Source organism: Anoplolepis gracilipes, chromosome 4 (genome assembly GCF_047496725.1).
Source record: "Anoplolepis gracilipes chromosome 4, ASM4749672v1, whole genome shotgun sequence".
NCBI classification, from domain to species: Eukaryota; Metazoa; Arthropoda; class Insecta; order Hymenoptera; family Formicidae; genus Anoplolepis; species Anoplolepis gracilipes.
In genome coordinates this window covers 8,373,258-8,393,116 of record NC_132973.1, presented here as the reverse complement: position 1 = coordinate 8,393,116, position 19,859 = coordinate 8,373,258, and the positions used below count along the sequence as shown (strand labels likewise).

Below are 19,859 nucleotides of genomic sequence, written 5' to 3'. Positions count from 1 at the left end.
AATGTAATTTTACCATCACTATAATGGGTTTCGTGGCAATCTTTTTGGCTCTCGCAGCGTATCTCAAGGTGTTTAAAGTCTCGTTGGCGTTTGAACGAGCTGGCGAAACGCAGGCGATCTAAACATGAAATATTTTTGACATGTTTAAAATAAAGAATAATAATTTATTAAATTAATTTTCCATTCTATTTTTAATTATTAAAAATATGTTAAATTTTTATTGGATTTATTTTTAATCCATTATAATTTCACTTGTCGTTATTTTTTTTAATCCGTTACAGTTTTTTCTTTTTTAGATTTATAATATACCTTCTTAGTAATGCTGGTTTATAATAGTAATATATAAGTATTTATAGAATAAATAACGAATAACGAATAATGTTTTGAAATACATTGATCACGAGATCAATTTGAAAAGTGTTACAAGAATTTATTTGTTTACCTACCATTAATGTGACGCCATTTCCAGCGAGGCTGTCGGCCAAAAGCTTTGTCAATTTACTATCTCGATAAGGAATATGACCCCCTTTCCGTCTTCCGTCACTTAAGGAACTGATACAATATCCTATACAAATATAAATGATGCTTATTTTCATGAATCGATAAAAAAATCAGATATTGTTTTGTGGAGATCACGCATAAAAAATATCACGCTTTTTAAAAGCTGTGTTGCAAAAATTGTGTATCTACTATTGAGAAAAATTGTTTGCGAAAAACTCTTATTGCCTCATTTCGCGGCTGTAATCGCGAAAGTTTATTATCGATTATTTTCTCTAGACAGAAGGCGGCACGAAGCACGTCTTTTCACATGTCAGTAACTTAATAGTACACTTATCGATTACACGAGCTATTTTAAATAATAGACGCAATCTTACTGTAATTTCAAAGTCAAGATCTAATTCGATTTTCCGTCGATAAATTAATTATTATCGCAATTTATAGCGTGTAAAGTAATCGCTACAAATGACACGAATCCCTTTAACTTATATGACATACGAGTATTCATTCATGTGAGTCATTGCATACGAAATGTCGGATTCCGCAAATTTCAATTTAATTAATAAATTATGACAAGTTTTGTGACACATAAAAAAAAGATTTCTTTCTACGATATTGAAAAACAATAATGATGATATATTTGATTTACCTAATACCATAAGACTCTTATTGATGTTGTTCGCCTCTTCTAAGGTCTTGCCTTCGCTCATAGTTTTCTTCGTCATCTCGCTTCCAGCGAGGTCGACAAAATTAATTTTACCTTGTTTTGAAATAAATACACCGTTCTCCATCTATCGATATAAGAGATATTCATTTTAATCTTCGTTATAAATTAATGATCGCGTGATCAGAAATAGCAGTGAAATAAATTAGTTAGATAACGTAATGGAAAAAAAAGAAAGAAAAAGACAGAGAGATAATTAATTTCGCTTTATTTTGAGATGAACATACATATTACGTTTCCTTCGTCTATCGCTTACTTCGATATAAATCAAATTGATCACATGGGAAAAAACAAATGGCATTAAAATAAAAGCCTTAAATTTAGCCTTTGTACAAAAAGTCTAATTTTGATATCTTGGTTTGATGTTTTGATATTTTAATATAGTACTAATATTAATATTAATATTTTTCTCATGGGAAATATGTATAATGACTTCAAGTGTTTATATTATATTTACTTACCGCTTGCTCAGAAATTATAGTTATAGTCAGAATCGAATGGCTTCTGCTAGAATATTCGTTCATATTGTGCGTACCGATAGATCTATTCCTCATTCCTGTAAAAGAAAATAAATTAATTTAATTATTTCGCTGAGAAGTAATCTATAAAAATATTTCTATAACCATTTTTATAAGTATATATATATATATATATATATATATATATATATATTTATAAAAATGGTTATAGAAATATTTTTATAGATCACTTCTCAGCGAAATAATATATATATATATATATATATATATACTTATATATATCAAAATATTCTATAAATACAATTTTTAGATTGATGAAATAAATAAAAAAAGAATAAAATTGAATAAAAATTGCGATAAGAACAAATAAAAATAGAAAACATTGTGAAATGAAAGAATTTACAATAATATATTATAACTTTTCAAAATTCACATATTTTGTTAAAGAGAAAATTAACAGAAGATTTATGAAGGATGTTAAATAGCATCCAAGAATTATAATTTCAATTTTTCATAATTTAAATTTACGTGAATGAGAACTTTGTGAGATTATCTTAGAAATTAATAGAAAATTCATTTAAATAAAAATGGTTTGGTAAAAACCGTTAATTGATTTTAATTTAAAATCTTAATTAAAAAAGTGATATTAATTAAAAAATATGGAACTATGTGAAATGAAATATTATGTTTTTTTTTTTTCGAAAATGTCTAAATTTTTTTGAGATCATACCTTCTTCGAGAACTGCTAAAAGATCGTCAAGTTCTTCACATTCCACCGTGAAGAGATTCTCAACAAAGAATCCGCGTGTCTTTTTGCTCCACCGAACCGCTAAAGGTTTTCTCGAAGTCCCAGGATTTAAAAGATCTATCACCTATTTATAATGTATTTATTTATTTATTTTTATAGCTGTCCTATGATAAAATTTATAAAAAAATTTCCGCGATAATCGCTTTATTTTATATAAAAGAAGATTTTATTATATGTTATTTTGTTATTTTTATATAAATTTTTTATTAATTTTATCATCATATTTTAAAGAGATAGACAGACCTTCTCGTTATAGATTTCCAGGAAGGAAGCCTTCAGCACAAAATTGCACTTGTCGTGTTCTTGAAGGACTTTAAATAGGTAGACGAAGGAACGGAAGACCAGACCATGATCCTCCGAGTATGGATCCATTTTCTCTAACTGTTATAAAAATAATAAAATTAACTTTGTATATACGCACAAAGACGCACGTGAAATAAATAAATTAAACTTTAGAATTATTTATTTATTACACGATTAAAAATTCTTAACTAAATCTTACAAACTATGATTTTATTTCATTAAACTACATATTGAATTAATTATCATTAATTATACAATTACTATATTAGTTTTTAATTATTATACTCGAGAGAAGCTAAATTGTATTATATCTCAACAATTTGTTCTTATAGTAATATGTATAAGTATTACATATATTATCATTAGATTATATAGAATTGATTAATTTTTTATGATAGCCACAAATCAAACGGACAATTAAATTAAATCCTTCTGTTTCGTGTTTATTTCCCGGAACATGCTTTTCGTTAATTATTTAAAAACAATATTTTTCACTGATCTCTTCATTGTCTTTTATACGATATATAAACTTGACCTATCGAAATTTCAATGCCGCATTTAGTTACGCGAAACAACACATTACGTGTGACTTAAACGCGTCGTATTATCTTATCTACGAAAGACAATCAACTTTAACCTTCCAACTGACTACGTAGCTATCGATCTTTAACGTCACCATATGTTTTACATATCGTATCGTCTGCTGCATATATGGACGATTGTATTACGACGCTATTGAAAAACACTATGCGTATAGCTATATATATATATATATATATATATATATATATATATATATATATACATATATATACTAAACATTTTCCTAGAAAACATTTAACCAATGTTATTGTTTCAAAAGGCTTACAAAATTTTTTAAAAATATATAATTAATATATAAATACATAAATAAATTGTATAACTGTTTAAATTAATATTTAGATCAATGTTCATAGAAGAGTTATTTATCAATGTTAAAATCTAAATAAAAATTTTTTGATTAATTTTGAAAAAATCAATATAAATACATAAAGGGGAATTGGAGAGAAAATTGATTTCCTTTGCTTACAAGTCTCGGAGGTCCAGTCAGGGTATGCGTTTTGCCACTTCCGGTTTGTCCATAGCAAAACACGGTGCAGTTGAAGCCTTCCACCGCCATTTCAATGAGATTTTTAATACCAGAGTATTGTAGAATGTCTTCCTGCGTGGCGTCCGGCTCGAAAACGACATTGTAAGAAAACACCTTTGGTTTTTTGTCGCCGCTGCTCGTAATTACATCGCACTGCAAAATAAATAGATAAGTGCAATGTTTAATTTGACAATCCGAAATATTTTTTTTTCTTGATAAAAACGAGAGAAAAAGAATTTTTCTCAGTACAATATTGATCTGAAAAGTCGAAACGGGTAATTAAATTTTCCTACTTACATATATTTGTCCGTCGCCGGGAAATTGCACGACCATCTCATCACCGGATTTGATTTCCTTATTACTGCGTGGCCGAACTCTAAGAAAAAGAAGAATATATGTTGTTGTAATAATTTTGTTTATTTGAAAGAAATGTGAATATAATATATTAAAAACAAATCATTTTAATATGTATACCTGACGGCAACACTTATATTATTTTCCGGAAGTAAATGCTTGGTCGCAATTATCCGTTTATCACCATCTACCAATTTTTCGATACTACCGATCCTGAAAGCAACATTATTTTCGCGATATACATATATCATTACAACATTAATTTTATTCTTTTTGATAAATTTATTTATTTATACGTTAACGAAATAATAAATTCATAAACATATTGTGTAAAAATAATAATGCAATTAAAAAATAAACGCGTTATATTTAAACATTATTTAATCAATAGAACAGTACGAAAATCTTATTTTTATCTGAGATAAATAAAGAAGATAATTTATTACTTCTAGAGCTATAAAAAGATAGGCAATATTTCATCTTTAAAGAATAATTATCTTTGAATACATATGTCGTGCATCGCTGATTATTCTACATAATTAAAAATCAGCCTGTGGATCTTCTTGCGTGGATGTCAGGTTCTTCTATAGTTAATAAATGTAGATAGAATGTTATACGGGTTGTGCAATTGTTATCATTGAACTGTTCCCACTGGCGGATCTATTATTAAACACGATCGTCGATATAATTCCGCAAATTAACGGCGTTCTGTGAATGCGCGATTGCAAGCGTCCAATACCGAATCGTTCGATTGACCTGTAATCGCGCGGTCAACCTTTATAATTCACGAGATCCGATCGAAGTGTATCGGGAGTATGTATGTGTATGTGTGTGTGTGTATTATGTGTGTATTTGGGCGCGCTATTCAGGCGCGATTTCTTTTTCATTCCGAAACATCACGGTATCTCCGAGAGGAGTCTCTTTAGTGATTCAGGATCGATGTTGGTAAATATCAAATCGTTAGATCGATTTGTCATGATTTTCATTGAGTATATTGTATTCTGCAAATCTCACATTCGAATACGAAACTTGTAGCATTCGATGGCAGAAATTACTTTTTCTATGAATACATATTAAATCATTGGGTATATCACTTTTAATTCTGTCAATGATTTTTAACGTAGTTAAAGTCAATATTATTTAAGAAATATAATTGAAAGAGGATCCGATAATGGTTTTCTTTTTCTCATATTTTTCATAATAAAAAATTTTTTCTCACTTGGATAGGAAATTTAAAAGTGAAAATAATTACATTAATATGTTGTGTGATTTTTCCTAAGAATAATTTATATCATATAATGTTGCATACATTTTTCCAGTATTTCAAGAGTTGTTTTATATCATATAATAATAATAAAATATTCCTTTACAAATATTTTTAAAAAACATTTATCGTTATCTGTCATTGTAGGTTTAATCTTTAATATTATATATTTTAAAAGAATTTTTTTTGTGTCAGATAATCTGCATCTCAATTGTATAAATATGTTAAGTTTCTTAAATTTTATTTGATACAGCATAAGAAGAGATCTCGTATCTATAATGCTAGAGCGAATCTCTTATATTTATATTTAATCTGAGAATATAGATAAGGTTTTTCTGAAAATTTTCATACATTCGCTTCGTCTACGTTTCTACATTGTAGCCCTGCACAATGCAAGAGGAAGGGAAACGGTTTAGTTTGCTTAGAACTTCGTAATAGACTTGGAAAACAAACTTATCGATCATAAGACATGTTCAAAAACCACGATTTCTGAGAAAAAGCATTGTCTATAATTTGATATAATAAAATAATAATTCGCTAAAAAACGTAATTTGTCAGTGTTTTAAAAAGACTTCTCCTACCTTTTTTCATTCTCTTAGAATTATTCAACTGATTATTAGAAGATGTTTCTTTCGTAAAATTAAACTTTAGAAATCCGAAATTACGCATGCAATGGAACAATATATTAATTTAATTCAATTTCATTTCAATTTAATTTAATTTCAGTTTTAATTCAACTTAATTTATCTACTTTTAAGTTTTTTAATTATCCAGGAAACGTGTTCTCGAAGCGGTTCTCCTCTCTTTTGTATACACATAAGGTATACATATGCGTGAGTCACATGCAAGTTGAGTGAGTCTTGCGTTTATCGTTTTACAGTAATCGTTTTGTAGCACGTACGGTCGAGGCACATTATTAGAGCTATTCTTATGGGACTCGATTACCATAAAAATCGCTCGATTCTCCTCGAAACTTATCATTCTTTGACTCTCCCTCGTGGAATTAATTATACGCACACGTGGAGACAACACAATAAACGAACGCATGTTTACGGTATAGTTCGATGTTGCTTATCGATTGCGGGACCTTGCTGTGCGACCTCTTAGTCGCAGTCGATTATAATGACCACCCTGTACATATGTACATGCGTAAATATCTTGATATATCTTTCGCGCATTTATCCTTTTTTTCTTTCTTGCATTAAAAGTTGAACGCGCTCAAATTCTTTCTTCAAGATTCAAAAATAGTAATAGAACAATCCTAAATCTTTCATTATTTATAAACATTTTTTATCATAACTTTATATAATACCTTAAGATTTAATACAATAAATTATAAATAATATTATAAATTTCAGATTTTTGTTTTTAATTTTTTTAATTTGATATTTTTTCGAGACGATATTACAACTGAATTAGTCATGATTTTAAATGTAATACGCAAAATAATACTGTGACAGAAATGAGTTTACGTGTACAGTTGCGATGAAACCATGTAAGATTAAATTGTCACATATAATTATTGTTCAAATACAGTCGCGTGTCTATTACAAATATACGTCTGTATGTACAAGATGAATTACTACGCAACAAAATATCATTATTACATTATTTCATGAAATATTTAGATTTATTGTTGCATGATATTATTTTTTTTAAATAATTTATCAGAAAATCTGAAAATGTATATGCTCGATTCTTTTCTACAGTATTTTGCTATTTTGTCCCTATTTTCTCTTTAGCATAATTTAAATATATATATTTATTAAATAAAGTAATTAAGTTATATCAGGAATATACACAATTAAATGTAATAATTTAATATTATTTGATTTCTATATATATATGTATATATATTAAAAATATAACTATATTTGACTTTTTAAAAAGTATAATTAAATTAGAATAAAAATTTAATAATTTAATCTCTCTAAATTTAATTTAAAAAATGCAGTTATATGCGGACATTCTAAAATATATGCATACAGATATTATGCATAATATTTATTTATAATTACTTTATAACATAATATATATTAATAATAATTTAATATATTAACATAATAATAATATAACTCATTATGTATCGATTGACCTCGAGGGAAACCGCATTATCTCGTAATCAATAAGCAATGTCGAAGCGTGAGATACGTAAACGTATACAAACGCCCGCACATGTCCATGTGTAGGTTGTTTTTCGTATCGATGAACACATGGTGGCAAAGTTTACACAAGCATCTCTTCACATAAAATTGAATAGAGGCCGCAAACGCGTGAGTTACTGTCCGCCTTGATGGCCGCATCGTATGTCATCATCTTTGTCCCAGATCTTTTAAACGATTTCCAGTTAGGATAATCTTTCTCATTATTTTTTACGAAATTAAGAGTCGATTGAGCAATTTCGTTAAATCGGTGCAGTGTTGAAATTAAAATGCATCTCTAAGCATTAAATTAAAATAAATAAAAAAAATAAAATAACATAAAATGAAAAATTTTTGTAATATATATAACTTATTAATATAGTCAAGAAAATAATATTTATATATAAAAAAAAGCAACACTACATACATATACAATATTTTTTATCAAATAATCTTTCAAAAATTTTCAAAAGTAATATATGTATATATGTATATATGTATGTATGTATGTATGTATGTATGTATGTATGTATGTATGTATGTATGTATGTATACATATATGTAAAAGTAATTTATATTTCACTATAAAGAATTCTTTACAACTAACAATAAGTTTATTAGAATGTCAATATATCAAGAGAAAGAGAAAAAAATTTTTATGTAATTTTAAATTTATTATTGTTTTATATCTATAATAATCTCTCATGATTAATATCCAATGCTTTAATATATAAATCTTACAATTAGTATTACATTATTTTTCTTTACTTTATATATGTATTTCTTTATATCTTTATACATCTTGTTTAATTATATCTCCAATTTTTTCAATATATGTATAATGTGATTATACATATATTAATTATTAAAATATTAATATTTTAAATATATATATTAATTATTATGATTGAAGTCATATTATGATAAGAATCTATATCGTTTTTTAACTTTATACGGAGAAAAGTTTATAAACAACTGCCACACGCTTTAAAAATATACAGTTATATCTTTTTCAGTTTAAGTGAAATGTATATAGACTATCAAAGTGACGTATTTTCTTAATGTCATCAGTTGATTTATCTTACGTGAATAAACGATTTTAACAGAAATGTCACTTGTGCATAAAATAGTAAGCATTGATTGGAAATTTTACAGTTGACGAATATTTTTGCACATATATGAAAAAACTATATCAATCTTTTCACTATCTATTAATTCTACTACAGTCATCATTTTAATATTATCGCGACAAATCAAAGTGATAAAGCGTGATAATTGAGTTGAATCCACTTTTCCATCACGTACTTACGCGAATATATATGTATATATATATATGTACAATATTACACTTCAATCTGTCACGTATCGATCGATTGTCAAAGTTTTTTTTCGTCGAGGTTTATCGTCTTGGCGACAAATTATTGGTATGTTATTTTATTTTATTGTCGCTAAAATGCAAAAAGATACTCAAATGTCTGTCTGCATATATACATACACACACACACACACACACACACACATATATATATATATATATATATATATATATGTATATAATAAATTTATAAATCTTAAAATAATATAATTTATAAATCTTGTACAAAAGAAATTTATGATGATATATGTGAAAAATATTTTTTTAACACGTATAAGATAATATTAAAATATCTAAAAGTTTGTATTTTATGTGCAAATTTATGTGTAAAATTTACAGACATTTACTTATAATTTTCTTATTCTATTCGTAAAAAAGAGGTTAGCAACAATATATTGTCAATTTCTAATTTGTTTGATTATTATTGTTAATATTTCGACAGCATCGATACGTCAATCATTTTGATCGTTTGTTTCGATTAGGCAAATTTGTTTCGCGATAATTTTCACCGGAACTTTCAATGATATATTATTCTTCATGTCTGTTCGCATACCAGACAAATATCGATGTGTTTTTTCGACACAACTTGATAGATATTAACAAATGGACACATTTATTATTATTTATATCATGACAATACCGAGTTTATGATGATATCGCTCATAAGTTTATCATTCAAATTGATTTTTCTAGATATAATTAACTTTTTGACGTAAGAAACGTAGAAATTTATTTTTAGTTTAATTGTCAAATTCTTATTGAAAGAATTTAATATCTATAAATAACTTTTATTATTAAACACATTTTTTTATTAATTAAATATCTCTTGCAACTGTAGGTAATATTTATTATTACTTTGAAAATTATTTAAATAGATTATTTTTAAATAAAATATAAATATAAAATAAAACTTATTTATGAAATAAATAATAGTTTAATAAAAAATATAATGTTTCAAATATTATGTAGTCTTAAAATCTATTTTAACATTTTTATTGATTAAGTTGTGTTAAAAGATTAACTTTATAATCTTATTAATTTATTATTAATACACAAGATTACATATAACTCAGATACTTAGATACAAGAAATTTTAATGAGATTAAAAATCTAATGAGATTAGAATCTTTGCAAAAATAAAAAGTGTACGTGTAATAAATATCTTGTACGAGTGAAACGTAAAGCGATTCAAATCAATTCGCGACATGTTTTATTTTTTTTTTTTTTTTTGAGGCACGATTAAAAGGTAGATATACTTACTCATCACCCTGCGAGCGCAAAAGCGCACTTTTCCCCTTTCTTTTGGAATCGGAACCGACGCTCTTTGCCGGACTATTTCCTCGCGAACCAGTTTGACTGCCGGGACTGTTCCCGCGAGAACCCCGGCCTCCTCCTCGTCCTTTTGATCTTCCGTTCCTCGCATTTTCTCTTTGAGGGCTCGGGCCGCGCGTTGGAGATGGATTTTTCACCAGCACCATCCGTCAACCTGCTAAATTTATTTATTCGAATATTAATCCGCGGTCAATGTGAGAACAAATAATTATAAAATTTATATGAAATGTCACACTCCGGAGAGATTTCAGTTTTACAAAATGTTTTTTATATAAAACGACGTACATTTTTTTAAAATATTATTAGAAATTATTTATATTTTTATAAAAATAAAATTATTTTGGAAGATTATTAAATAATGTAGTAGGTATTCACGAAAGAATATTACGTGATCGCTTCTTACAATATTATTAAAGATATAAAATTTCTTTATCAATAAAAAGAGGTGTAACTCTAAATATAAGTATATGTTGTTAAAGATATGTATACAATTTTCTATGGTACATGGAAAAAAAGGAATGCGTTTAAACTTTAAACAAGATAGAGATATCCAGTGTAAACTGTTTTACGCTATTTACTGCGAAAACCAAGATCACGCTTATCTCTTGAAAATCTTTCCAGTAAATGCGCAAATTCGAAATGCGAAAATTTATGCAATCACGTGCACTCAATAGTCAACTAATTACGGGCGTTTCGCGCATTGTACTCAATTCGATTGCAAGTCCTCACCAAGTTTCGTTTCGCTTGCAAAGATAATTAGTTGTTACCGTAATTAAAGCGAAAGTTACTTCAACCCGTTAGAATTGATTTACGTGAAAATTCTATAATTTTTATGAAAATTAAAATATATAAATAATATATAAAATATATAAAAAAATATATAAAATATATAAAAGAAGTTATTTGAATAAATAACAAATTAAATAAATAGAGCATATAAAAATAAATAATGATTTAATGACAAAAAAATTAAATACTTAAATATTTTAAGTAAATTCTGTCAATTCGACTCTAAAATAATAACATTTTCCTAATGGCAAGATTTAATTAAAATCGTATTGTATGAAAACAACAGTTTGTATAAATTATTGCTTGAAGAATCTTTTAATATAAATGACGTTCGAGGAAGTCGCGCTTTGTCGAAAGTGAAAGTAAATGAGCGAGAGAGATAATAATAACAAAATATTTTACACGAGTCATTAGAAGGCAGATTGCGCGGCTTGCAACTCACAAGAGAATCTTTCTTAAAATTAATGATCGAGAAAATAACAATCTAATCTTTTAACAGTTTCATACATATTGTGTCGATTTTCATTTTCTAACATTATTTATATTGCGATGGAATTTATTGTCTCGTAAAAAAACATTGAAGATCAGCAATTATTAACAAAAATTCGCTATAACTCGTAGAAAATTGATATTTTTAAAATTTTGTAAACACATGCGATGTAATGAATACTAACATATGTATATAATACATATTTTTGAAAATCTACTACAATATGTGATTAACAAAGTATTAATTAATAATAACCGACAGTTATACATATATTTGAATTTAATTGATATAATGATGAATTTACATAAATATAAGTATAAAATAAATTAAAAATAATGTTGGATTTGCTATCTTTTCACGCGATCTCATTATAATCTAAAAATAAGAGTTATTATATATTTTCCGCACTATTATTACCGGCTATTCATAAAAATAAAACTCTCGTTCTTGAGCGCAATGAAAGGCTCATCTCTCCCTAATAGAGCACACACGTAGGATACTTTCATAATTGAAAAGATCGCTTAGGCCGCTTATCGAACTTGAGCTCCGACGTCTGACGTCCTCCAGTGTATAGTCTACCGACGAAAATGCACTTACATTCGTAGTTTCATGTATCATCCGGAAAATTCCCTGGCACCCTTTCGTAATCGTAATCGATGCTTCAGCTTCCCTCCCGCGCCTGCACCGGCTGATTTTTTTGAAATTTCCCGAATTTCGTCTAATCGTAGAAGTGCGATCTATCGAATCGTGCAACGCGAGAACGCATCCGCGAGGGTAAGAGTACTGCGTGCAACAGCAACAACCACCGGCGCCGTACTGACACACGGGGGGATGGTAAGTCTTGAACCACCGTTCCTCGGGGATGGGGGTAGTTTTCCTATAGTCGGTGTCGCTCGCCGTGCGCGATCGAAAGCGGTGGGTGCGTTCGTCACAACACATTACTATTATTATTACCACCACCATCGCTGTTGTACTATCGTCATTCTGCTACCACCCTCACGTCCACACGGTCATCGTCCACGTGGACTCGGAATTGCATCACCCGCGAACTTGACATCCACAGCAACGATAGCGACAACGTCAATCGGTTATCACAGATCGGACATATATACAGTGAAAAATAAAATGTTAAGTTTAAGTTAACACTTTGCATGTCTCAGAAAGTCTAAATTTTAAGTTAAAATAACTCATTTATTATTGTATGTTACTTATTGACAAATTAGAAATGTTAAGTAATTGATACAAAATTTTACATTTATTTTTGTTATTGTAACTTTAAGTGTGGTGTAAAAATAACATACAAATTAATTAAATACTATATATAAAAGAATAGTTACAATAACTTGTAAAAAATGTTGATAGAACATTTTAAAGTTTTTGATTATTCAAAGATTTATTGTAACTTTTCTTAGAATGTTAAATTGATTTTGAAACATAATAATTGATTGTTTGAAATAATTGTTAATGATGTGTTAAAAGCACTCAAAATAATATTTCATTTCTAAGAGACATACACAAAGTGTTATGGAGTTGACATAAATATAACACGTGAAAATGTTATAAAAATAATGACATATCAGCCCCATGTTAATTTTACATTGAAGTAGTAATTAAAACGTGATAAACACAAAAAAATATTAACATATTAACGCACAATTTTTTACTGTGTATCGCTCGGTTTCTAAATTTTCTTATCTGATTTGTTATTCGGATAAAATTATATCTCGTTTCCCCACATTATTCTTTCCAAGAATTCGATTGTGTATCTTTCTGATTGGAGAGTTTTAATGCGCATCAAATATTCAAAGCGGAAGTCGACGGGATTTCGGAAATTTGCCGGAAATTCGATGTTTTAGAGAGCATGATGGATGAGTTGTCTTTGAGATTCCTGATGTCAAATTTCCGGAATAGCGTGGTGTATTACAAAGTTGAGTACCCTTGATTACACGAGAACGAGGGATGAGAGGAAATGCGCACCCGCCTTTCCATTCAACCAGAGATATCGCTTTTCCAAACAGCCTTTTCGTGCATTTTTTGTACCAATCTAAATGACGATATTACAACTAACATAGTGCAATACTACATTGACATTAATACATAGCCAAGAGTGCGATCCAATTTGCAGTCGACAATATCAAGATTTATGACGAAGAAAAGCTAAATATTAGATAAACAAGATATCGATTTTAGATTTAGGTTTTTCTTGAAAAAGTTTACAAATTAATATAAATATATAATAAAGTGATATAAAGTCTTCTTTAACGTAATATTTTTATAAAAGAAAAAAAAATTTTAATTTAAAAAATCCATAATTCAAAGGAAATTCATTTAGTATTGAAAGAGATAATAAATAAATAAATAATTTATATATCTCTTTTTCTTTTTTTTATATTTATATTTTACGTAAAACATTTTTATTCTATGAATATTTCTTAAATTCCACGAGTTGCGTCTGTTATATTTATCTTATTAAAAAAAAAAAAAAAAAAAAAGGAAGAATTTACTATGGAGAAAAAAGAATAAAAAAGAAGGACAAGGCTCTCTTGTGTGTATTAAACGCGGCATTACAGCCGCTCGGAGACGGAGACCCACGAAACCCACGGCCCCGTAGGACCCCGTAAGTTCACGCAGGGTAACCTCGCGTGCGTCACCATACATGTATAATACGCACACGGGGAAACGAGTTTCTCTCTCCTTCTCCGTTAAGTCGCTCGGCCGGCTGTGTGCCTGCTGCCGTCCTTCCTCTCTCTACCGCCGCCACCTTATGCCACCGAAGCCGAAGAGGAGTGCTCTTTCAAACCGGCAGTTTCGTATGTTACACCGTGGCGTGTACACGCTGGAACATCACGCGAGTAACAACAATCGCGTCGCGATTAGACTCCGTTATCCTGACGACGACGACGGCGGACTAACTCGTGGACATACGTATGGACCGTGAGGGTTCGCGATTTTCGATCATGTTCTTCTTCTCTGATAGTGAGCCGACAATGATGAAAGAACATGCTGCTCTTCTGGATTCATAAGCCGCCGCTTGTGAACCCGAGAACGAAAGTACTCGAAGCGTGGAACGAAAGTGAGTACGCGAAGTACCCTTTTTCTTTCGAGCAAACTTTATTACGGTTTATTACGATATTTGTCGTAACTGAGGGAAAGATGTTACAAGTACTTACACGGAGGCAAATCTTAAATTTTATTTTTCTGTTTTACTTCATTTCTTATTAAATTATATAATATATATTGATAAATTGCCGTATTACAATTTGTATTTAATTAACAATATCTAACAATAAGTTAACAGTAAATTAGATTAATGTGTTGAATAACAATTTACATCTTGTATTATATTTTATTATTATATAACAAAAAGTTATTTGTAATTTTGATTATTATAAATTATAATATTACTTTTATTGGAATTTAAAGAAGGTCATATCACACACAGAAATTCGATGGAAGACAATGATAATTCTACGTTACTGTATTTTTCGATAAAACAAGAATTGTTTGTAATATTTATTCTGTGTTTCCTTATTTTGAGTAAAGTAAAAGTACACTAAACAAATCTTTTTCAAATATTTTGATTATTATTTTATTTAACAAATTTAAATTAAAAATAAATAATATTTAGTTTAAAATGAAATTGTTTATTTTAATTTTTATTGATAATAAGAAGAAAATTTAATTTATTATTTGTCATGTTAAAACTTTACGCTTATTGTTGTAATATCGAAAAAGAAGAAATGTATGACTCGAGGATAAATGCATAAATTATAATTTACATCATTGCGTGAGTCACGAGAGAAGAAATCACGTCTCAGGCTTTTATTAAGAAAGAACGCACGGATCATCGCAGATGTTCTAGTGCTACGGACAAGCATTGAATGCACCGCAGATGCACGACGATGCGATCTGCGAATTCGTGTAAAATCATTTTCAGTAAATTACCCGAGCTGTTTATATCGTGTCGCCAATTGTCATCGTGATACATCGATTGTTATACAATTTCAATCATCTGTGTAGGGCATAATCCTATTCTCTATTACAATCGCGTTTCACGTCACTTACTTCGTAACAACATTACGTTCAACAAGCAGATGAATCAACTTTGATTAATCAGATATATTCGTATTATAATTTAGCGATAAGCCGATTTTCTTTCTTTCTTTTAATAAATAAGCGCAAGATTATGTAACACAATAAACTTAATTAAATTTTTTTTATCAATAATTTAAAATAAAGAAAAAATTTTAATCAAAATTATTTATTTTTAATTTAATTAAATAATCAAAGCAATTTAATTGTTGTATTAAGTACGACAAACAAATTTGATAAGAGTTAATATAATTAATTTTGTAACAAAATTACTGTATACATTCGCATAATAATTGCAACAACGTATATACGTAATTGATTAATATAATATAATAATAATTTAATACAATCTAATTGTGATATGTAAATTTAGTGTTAATTTTAACTGGAAATTTATCAAAGAGCTTTCCTGACGAATGTATACTTTTAAGTCTTATAAAATATACAAAGATTAAGATATCACTCGGTGGAATCGTCTGTTTCAAGCGAAGGTTAACGGTTTTTAACCGCTTTGATGGAAATGTCATTGGTCCACCAAGGTCGATTTTACATTGTCTCTCATTTACTGCATTTTAAATACGATTCGATGCTCACTCGAATTTATCGAAGGCTACTGTCGACCGTATCAATAACGTCTTCATTTTTATACCCGTTTCTACTGAGTTTTTTTTGCAGCGAAGGACAGATTGACCAATCTACATCAATCTAATCGACTCTTTTGATCGTAAAATTTATAACATACATATTTTGTAAGTTAATATATTTATACATTTGCACATTCAAAATTTGTCAAATTTATAATAAATTGATATATATTTCTAAAATAATTTATCATATCACACACGATATTACGCAGTGATATCGCGATTATTGTGCGTGTACTTAATGAATTTTTATTCGATTTTATCCAAGTTGAGACAGAGATAGGTTCATAAAATTTTTTGCAGTTAATACGAGATTCCGGGTAGATACTAGCTAATTCATATTCCTGTCAGAAAGTGTCAGAAGGCAGAAACAACAGCGAGAATTTATACGACCCATTATCGTCGGTTGGGGAATATTCGCGTCGTGGGAGCTTCGGATTTCTTTCGAAGCTTATTAGTACTCGAAAAGGAAATGAGAGAAAGCGGGTCTTCTTTTATTTTAAGACAAAGGCAGAAATCCTGATCCCCGAAAGTCGTGAAAGTGTTGGTTAGATGCGTTTCAAATGACGCGGTATAATAATGAATAATAATGAATGGGATATAAAACATAAGTTCCTGAAGTGGGACAAGCTGAAGGGAGCGAGCTGAATGAGAAAAATTGTATTTCATCGGTGTATTGTTATTTTTACACCTTTACTCAACTTTCTTTCTTATCTTATATTTTATTCGTATCCAACATCTGACGTTTAAACATATGTATTTATCGATCCAACTCAATTTTATCTTTCACGGAGAAATGGAGAAAATCAATTTTACTTTTTACGAGGAATAAAGAATCGATATATCAGCTACACAGATAAGTGTAGAGTAAAACAATCGTGGAAGAATAAAATAATCATAAATAATAACGAGTAGGACAGTCATAAAAATAATTGCAAATAATTATAGATAATAGGTCTAAAAATAAAATGTACTAGCTATCTTTTTATTTATCAAACTATAAAAGAAAGATATGAAGTAAAGATATTAAGATGTCAAGTTTGTCTGCTTTTATAAATAAAAGATAACATGCATAAAAAAAGACATGAAATAATTATTAATTTTTGAGATTCGTTTAATTATACATAAAATCGACATTAAAATGAATAGGAAAAAAAACAAGAAATAGTTTCGCTTTCGATCGCGTAAAGGCTTGTTATCGCTATTATTTATTATTGCTAGAGATCACGTATCGCGTATCGTCGCATACATCATTGCGAAAACTGGCACGCAAGTAATTGTACCGAGACCGAGAAGAAACGTGGGCAGGGCGGCGAGTGTGTCTGTTTCCCAGAAAGTGCGTATTTAACGGCATGAGATCGCAACAGCTCCACATAGAGAACCGGAGCGGATGCGTTCGCGAGGGTGGAGGGAGGGGATGAAAGAAATGAGAGTTACATTTCTCCCGGGAACGTGGATCAAATTGATTCATCGCATGATAGAGGGCAATCTTCTAAACTTGCGCTTCTGTTTGTCTCTCTGTTTTAATGAACACTTACGAAATTGATGATCAAGCGATTATAATGATTCGTTCGGCATAGTTGACGATAAACAAGTCGAGAAAATCAAATATCAGTTCTTATTAATTTGTTTCACCTACAAGGCTTGAATAATTATAATGATATAAAAGAGAATAAAAATTTTAATAATAAATATAATAATCGAAATAAATAATTAATAAATATAATCCAATAATTTTATAATTGTATTGAATAAACTGTTAAAATTATATAATATTATTTAAATTATTAATTATATTAAAAGAGAGAGAGAGAGAGAGAGAGAGAGAGAGAGAGAGAGAGAGAATTAAAATTGGAATTGGAAACAAGATATTTAAAAATTTTTCTCGATAAATTCGTCCGAGCACCGGCAACGCTTGAATGTACATAATTATGTATATAATTAATGTACATAATTAATGATATAAAGAAATAAAAAAATTGTAATAATAAAAATTATAATTAAACGATTTTATATATAATCGTAAAAAGTCATGTTATTACTACGATGATAACTAAAATTTATAATTATTATAATTACAGAATATAAATATAATAGAAATTAGAACCTATTAAAATTATATTAAAAGAGAGACGGAGGGAGAGAGTTAAAATTATATGGAGAAACATATTTAAAAATTAAAAATTTTTTTACTTTCTTTGACGCGCACCACAGATTCTTAGTAAGGTATACTTTCTAAGAAAACAAGTTTTTTTTAATTTCTCGCAAGCACCTTTGCTCACATCGTTTATTTGACCCGACATTTTTTAATTCTCTGTCACACTTTATGCACATGTAATAATCGCCTTTATCCGCTCTGACATTTCACGGTTCGCGGAATCTACGGTGGTACGGTTCGTTAATTAACAGGTTGCATAATGACAGAAATGGCACGAAAAATCCCGTTATCGTGTATCTTGCGAGATAAAACTCGTCTAAATCGGAACGAGTCACCTGTCGTTTCGGAACCGGTGCTTTTTCCATCCTGTATAATTAAAAACGCCGTTGGACTGACGTAAGCGTCGCGGATAGAATTTCTGTCCCGATATCGGATCATATTATGACGAGAATGACAACGAGAACGACACATACCGAGAGATTAGCGACTTATCCAAAAATTATTTATGCATCAGCGATTCCGACAGCGATTTTTCAGCGATTTTTCGACACGCGCGAATCGGGAAACGGAACGAGTTCTCGGTAAAGAGTATTCTCACTTTCGATCGGCGATCGGGTATCATGTAAACGGAACAAAAAAAATATTACATAAAGTATGCTCGATATAAAATTGTTATAGTTTTGAGAAAACTGTGTATTGTAACATTTTATCCTAGAAATTTTTTATATAAAAACATTGTTATGTAAACGATCAAGTTAAAGATTCGCCGTCAAGTGAAATAGCGATGACTAACGCGAATGAAAAACAATGCGAATAATGAATGATGAAGCAAATAATACGATAAAGTAATGTGTTTGTTGTACAAAACAACGAATCGAATCGTATTTGAACAAGTTTAGACAAAAATTTCCTCGAGACCGATGTCCTCTGCCAGCTCTCCGTCCCGGATGGCGTTACGTGCTTAACTCGTGCTGGATGCAAAGCGGGAACCGGGCACGTTACCGAAAATAGAATCGGCGCTTATTTAAGCTTCGCCGTTAAATCGACTCGCGGGTCTTTCCACCCGTTTACTTGTGTCTGCTTTTTTTTTTTTTTTTTTTTTTTTATTGTCCTTTCGCCTTCCGTCACGCCACCGCGCGATTCGCTCCTGGCCGGTTTATTATTATACACGATATGTGTACATCCTATCTCTTTCCCTTCTACATCGTTCTTTCTCTCTTTCGAAAGAGAGAAACATCTGAACCGCGAACGAAGCTTATTAAGGCTCAGCACTACCGCG

At 29.3% G+C, this 19,859-nt stretch overlaps 1 protein-coding gene across 2 annotated transcripts in view; it reads left to right on the top strand.

Annotated features, from left to right (window-relative positions):
* Myo61f (unconventional myosin 61F) overlaps positions 1–19,859 on the top strand; it is a 39,030-nt gene that overhangs the window by 4,837 nt on the left and 14,334 nt on the right. Inside the window, exon 1 of one of the 2 annotated variants that reach the window (XM_072891531.1) lies at positions 14,487–14,759. The exons of the other annotated variant lie outside the window; for it this stretch is intronic. The gene's annotated coding sequence lies outside the window, so the exon portion shown is untranslated. Of the gene's footprint in view, positions 1–14,486; positions 14,760–19,859 lie in introns of those variants that run through there. 2 annotated transcript variants of the gene reach the window in all.